The sequence below is a fragment of the Raphanus sativus genome, chromosome 6 (genome assembly GCF_000801105.2).
Source record: "Raphanus sativus cultivar WK10039 chromosome 6, ASM80110v3, whole genome shotgun sequence".
Classification (NCBI taxonomy): domain Eukaryota; kingdom Viridiplantae; phylum Streptophyta; class Magnoliopsida; order Brassicales; family Brassicaceae; genus Raphanus; species Raphanus sativus.
Window position 1 is genome coordinate 29795243 of NC_079516.1, and position 6000 is coordinate 29801242.

A 6000-nucleotide genomic window follows, 5' to 3' on the forward strand; every position below is an offset into this window, starting at 1 on the left:
AAACAAATTTCATTTCCCTCCTGATATTTGTTCTTAGTTATATAGGGGATACTAGTGTTACGAAATTTTGTCATAGTTCTACTTTTGCTGGTTTCTAATTTAATTAGTGTTACTAATTTTTTAATTTTGTTCTTTTAGTTTTACTTTCGGTTTTAGTACTTCAAAATGTAAGTTATATTGTTTTGTACAATAATATATGATTAATAGATATAACTCGAAAAATTCTTTTGTAAGAAGTTCTTCATTGAAAAGTGTGATTAGAATTACAAGGTTTCATAATGGATATATCACGAGTTTAAAGAAATTTTTAAAAATGTGATGACCGAGTTTTGTTAGAATTATAAATTATAGTAGAGAAAACAAATGTAAAGCTATGACAACCGAGATTTGATATAGATAATATTATGATAATTGAGTTTTGATATAGATAATACTAATGTCACTTAGAAAACAAAGTAGATAACCAAATTTTACGCAGTTTTCCGAAGCACACAACACAAAGTAAACAGATAACAGAGCTAAATGCATTACTCTTAAATCCAAATAGCTAACTTCTAACTCTTTTCCTTCCCTTTCGTGCGATGCGATCCAGAGGCATGATCTTCACCTCCTTAATGTAATCCGGTACATTCCAAGAAGACCTCTCGGGCACGACATAAAGTGTCCTGGAATATACAATTGCCCACAGTTCCGACCAGTAGTATTCTGAGGACAGCTCATGGATATGAAGGCGCCTACCAACGTTTGTAGTGAAATATATGTAAGCAGCCGGTCCGTGCAGACAAGAAAACTTTTCATAATCCCACACTTTGCAAGTACAATTTTCCCAACTAAGCTCGCCAAAAGACATATTTCCTTCAGTATCGGTGATTTCGTACTCAAACTCATAACTATCAAGCTCCCGTGCAAGTAGCTTTTGTGCAACAGGCCATAGCTCGTGCAAGTAGTTCTCAACCAGAGGCACCAGTTTGCTATCAATTGATCCAGCAACAGCATCCTTCCGATGTTGATTGAACCAATCAGAAAATTTCCCGATGATGCAATCCAGCATTGGTATTAAGGCCCACCTTGTTGCCTCTTTATACATGTTCTTCATTAATTCCACACTGTTGCTTGTACCCAATTTGTAAATGTCACGTGAAAAAAAAACTCTTGCCCATTTGTCCTTTTCAGTTTGTTCCTCAACATACTTGTAGGCTGAAGGATAGCTTATCTTAAATGAATTGTAAGAAGAGTTGAAGTCAGCCACCGTATAATATTTGCCTATTCCATGAATCTATGCCCGACTATATCTTTTTGACGCTACAAGCATGCCCTTTCACATTTTCCTTCAAATGCTATAAACAATGACCATTGTGAACATGTGGAAACACGTTTGCTATAGCGGAGATCAGGATTCTATTTTTGTCACTCATGAAAACCAGTTCAGAAGAGTCTGGTATAAACTTTTAAGCATCTCGAAAAACCAAGTCCAGCTAGCATCATTCTCTCGATCTAATACTACAAACGCAAATGGATAATCGTGACGATTAGGATCTTGAGCTTTCGCGAAAACTATACGTTCTTCAGACATGTCGCATCCACAACTATCACTTTCTTCATAACTGCAAACTCTTCAATGCAATCTCCCAAAGCAACAAAGAGGTACTTGAATTTACACCCCTCATCCTAGATTCACTTGCTCTAACATGTACAAATAGCTATACATCATCTTGTAGCTCTATTCCGGACTACCAGGTATATCACAAACTGCCAGATTCTTTCCGCGCAACGATCTTACGTGATTGCTCATTCTACCCCGCCAAAAAAAGAATAAACACAAAAATCTAGTTATCCAATCTGACTACAGTTATCCAAAGTTATACCAGTTGTTCCTAGATTTTTCAGTTATCAACAGTTCTACCAGTTGTTCCTAGTTTTCCAGTTATCCACAGTTCTAATTGTTATTCCGAGTTTTCCAGTTATCCTAAAATTATCAAGAACAATTTGAATTAGGTTTCTTCCCAATTGAGTTGCCCCAGATCGATCTAGGTCCAATTCTACTGCCTATACACGGTTCCTCTATACACTCTTATTCCACCACCGAAATGCATTAGGATAACCAATTTCCTTTACAATTCGACCCCCAAACATGAGAATACCGTTGTGATTCCTACTTCTAATCAGATCCCAATTAAAATGGTTCCATTAAAAATCCACTAAAACCTACTTCGCAAAGAAAGCTCGAGCCAGAGAACACAACTCACCTTCAACTCGACCAACCCCGACGAAGATGGAGAACTTGTGAGTGGAGGAAGAGCTGAGAGTTTCGGAGCTGAGCTGAGGGAGAAACCCCCGAGAAACGGGTGCATATACGGCCGCATGATCCGCGTACGGACGTCAATGCGGTATGTATGCGCTTTGCGGTTAGCAAGCATACCGAAATCATCCTATACGATATAAGATACGGTTTAACTAAAGACGAGTGCATATACGGCCGCATGATCCGCGTAACCATCACTGCATATGCGTTTGTTTTTGACTATACATTAACATAAAAGTTAAGTGAAGTTTAATCAAATACATTAAACGACATAGATTAACGACATAGATTAACTAATAGTAGACAAGAAAAAATGAAGCATAAAAACCCTAGTGCTCTGGAGGCGATTTTTGGGAGATGACGGCGGCGACTCAGATCGAGAATTTCCATTGAAATTCTGATCCTTTTCTGATCTACGCGGCCATTGCCGGTGATCAAGCTTCCTCTTACACCACGCTTCGATCCATCTACCTCGACAAACCTCCTCTTTCGATTGCTATAAGGCTTCAACGGGGTTTGCTTTGATATGTTCTCTTGTTCTCTGTTCAGTGCCCATCGTCGGTTTCATTGATCAATACGTCCATTGACGTACGGGATCATTCTTTGCACAACGGTTACTCTGTCTGCGATACGGCGATCAAGCTTTCTTCTCCGACACGGCACCGTTGCTCTTGTGTATCACGATCGTCAATCGTTTCGTCAGACTTGTTTCATATGCAGGCATCATTCTCCAAGCATCTCGGATCAGATATAAAACAGAATCATATATCTCTGTTTTCCTCTGTTTTTTCGTTTCAAAACAGAGCATACACTCTGATGGGATCGTCTGGACGTTTTCAGTCTGCTCATATGGCAGACATAAAGGGAAAGGGAATTCTTTACGAGGAAGGTGATGAACCAATTCAGCTCATTGATCAGGATGAAACACAAGCAATCAATGAGTTCAAAATGTCCTTAATTGGGAAGATTCTTAACCCAAAGAAACAAGATGTGGAGAAGCTTATTCATTACATGCCTACTAGCTGGGGGGTTCAGGATCGAGTTACAGCAAATGATCTTTGCAACGGGAAGTTTCTCTTTAACTTCACCAGTGAAGAGGACATAAAACATGTTCTTCAACAAGGCCCTTTCCATTTCAATTATTGTATGTTTGTTTTGGTGAGGTGGGAACCAATCATCCATGATGATTATCCTTGGGTCATCCCTTTCTGGGTGCAAATAACCGGGATGCCGTTGCATCTGTGGATTGTCGACAACTTGAAGAGGATTGGAAGCCGCTTGGGTCATATTGATACTATGGAGTTGGAAGAGGGCAGGATGCTAATCGAGGTTGATACGAGGAAGCCCTTTATCTTTAGTAGGAAGGTGACGTCAAAGGGTGGTGAGGTGACGATTAAAATCAAATATGATTTTCTCTTTAAGCATTGCACAACATGCAGATTCTTATCTCACGAGAAAGACTATTGTCCAACAAAGAAAGAAGTTTCTCAGTCAGCTCAGGTACATCTAGCTCCGACTCATCATCGTCCGGCAGTCTTTGATCGTGTACAAGTGCCATATGGGGGTTCGGAACAACAGCAGGTGCAGCATAGAGATAATAACCGGTATGGATCAAGAGGCATGAGAGAGGATAACTCTCATAGATATCAGAGCAGGTCTACTTATCAGGATAGAGAATCCTATGACCATCGAAACTACATTCAAAGAGCTTCAGACAGAGTGATGAGAAGGAGAGATGATCGTTACAATGGCAACAACATGCATGCTCCTTATGCCCGCAAGACAGACATGGAATGGCGTCAGAAACAGAGGTATCAACCTAAGGAGTCATCGATCTCTGGCTCTAAAGACATAGTTCCTTATGAACATGGATCTAAAGCTGAAGATAAAAGTAAAGGAAGTGATCACAATGGAAGTTCATATATATGTTTGAGGAACCTTTACAATTCTACCTTAACAAGGACAAGATCCTGACTTCATCTAGTCGTCAGGAGTCAGCGAGCAAGAAGATTGCAAGTAAGATTGTGACTTCATTTAATGATAATGTTACCATACGTAACATTGCGCCAAGAACCCTTTCTTACTCGCCTACTAAGAACCCTCCCAAAGATGCGGTGATCATTGGAGCTTTGAAGGGAATGGAGCTTTCAGATCATCTTGTTGAGTCTGATGCAGAACAGTTTGGTTGCGATGTTGAGATGGATGATCTCCTGGAAGAAGACCTTATGGAGATGGAACGTGCTGGATCATCTAAGGTGCCGCAAGAGGAGCGCATAGAGAGGCATGGAAGACATGGGTCGGCAAAGAAGGCCACAAGTAGGAAACTCAGCTCAAAAAAGAATGCTCCATTGGGCATTCAAAATAAAAAAAAAATTGCATTTCTTCGTAGGGGATCACCTAAGGCTCGGTCCGTTACTCCGTCTTTACCATCCAATGGGGAAGGCGAGAGGGTGAAGAGTATTGGAAGGGAGAGGCGAACTGGTTCTTCCAAAGTGGATGGTTTGATGGGTTCCAAAAACTCATCAAAACATTATCAATGAGGACAATCAGTTGGAACTGTCGAGGGATAGGGAGCGACCTCACAGTTCGACGCCTTACAGAGATGTGTCAGAAGCATCACCCAGGACTTGTGTTCCTTTCTGAAACAAAGAATAGGAGGCTGCGGTTGCAAAACCTTCAGACTGACTTAGGATTTGATCATGTGTTTACCGTTGAGCCACTTGGTCTCAGCGGAGGTTTAGCTTTATTTTTTATGGATGAATTTCAAGTTAATGTTTTATTTTCAAATAACCGAATGATTGACATTGAGGCAGTCATTGATGGAATAAAAGTCTTTATGACGTTTGTTTATGGGGATCCTGTTTTAGAACGAAGAGATCAAGTTTGGGAACGTCTTATGCGTTTCTCAACAACAAGGAATGGACCGTGGTTTATGATAGGAGATTTCAATGAAATTACTGATCATAATGAAAAAGAAGGTGGTAGACAACGTACTGATAGTTCATTTTTACCTTTCAAGCAAATGCTAAATGATTGTGTAATGCTGGAATTTCCATATACTGGGGATATGCTATCATGGGTTGGTAAAAGAGCAGGGAGAGTAACTGTTAGATGTCGGCTGGACAGAGCAGTAGGAAATGCCGATTGGCATGAAAAGTTCCCTCATTCGAAGATGAAGTATATGAGGTTATGGGGGTCGGATCATCGTCTGATACTTGCTGGTATCCTCGAAAAACCATCCATGAGATCGAGGAAATTTAAGTTCGACAAAAGATGGTTGGACAATGAGGAACTGAGACAAGTTATTTTGGAGGGATGGAAATCACTTGATCTTCCTCCCAATGCTTCTATAATGGAACATATTTCCAGTTGTAGAAAGGCATTGAGTGAGTGGAGGAGACAAAATAATATAAACTCTGCGAAGTTGGTGGAAGAGCTTAAAGAAAAAGTGGAAGGTTTATATGCAGATGATAATGCCACAACTGAGGAGATTGCATCAGCTTTGAAGGAGCTTTCTGATGCTCTTAAGGCAGAAGAAATGTTCTGGAAACAAAAGAGTCGTGTATTTTGGCTAAGGGAAGGAGATCACAATACGAAATTTTTCATGCCTTAACGAAACAAAGGAGAGCAAGGAACAAGATCACTCAGCTGTTGGATGAAAATGGAAATATTGTGGAAGATGAAGAAGGATTAGTAGC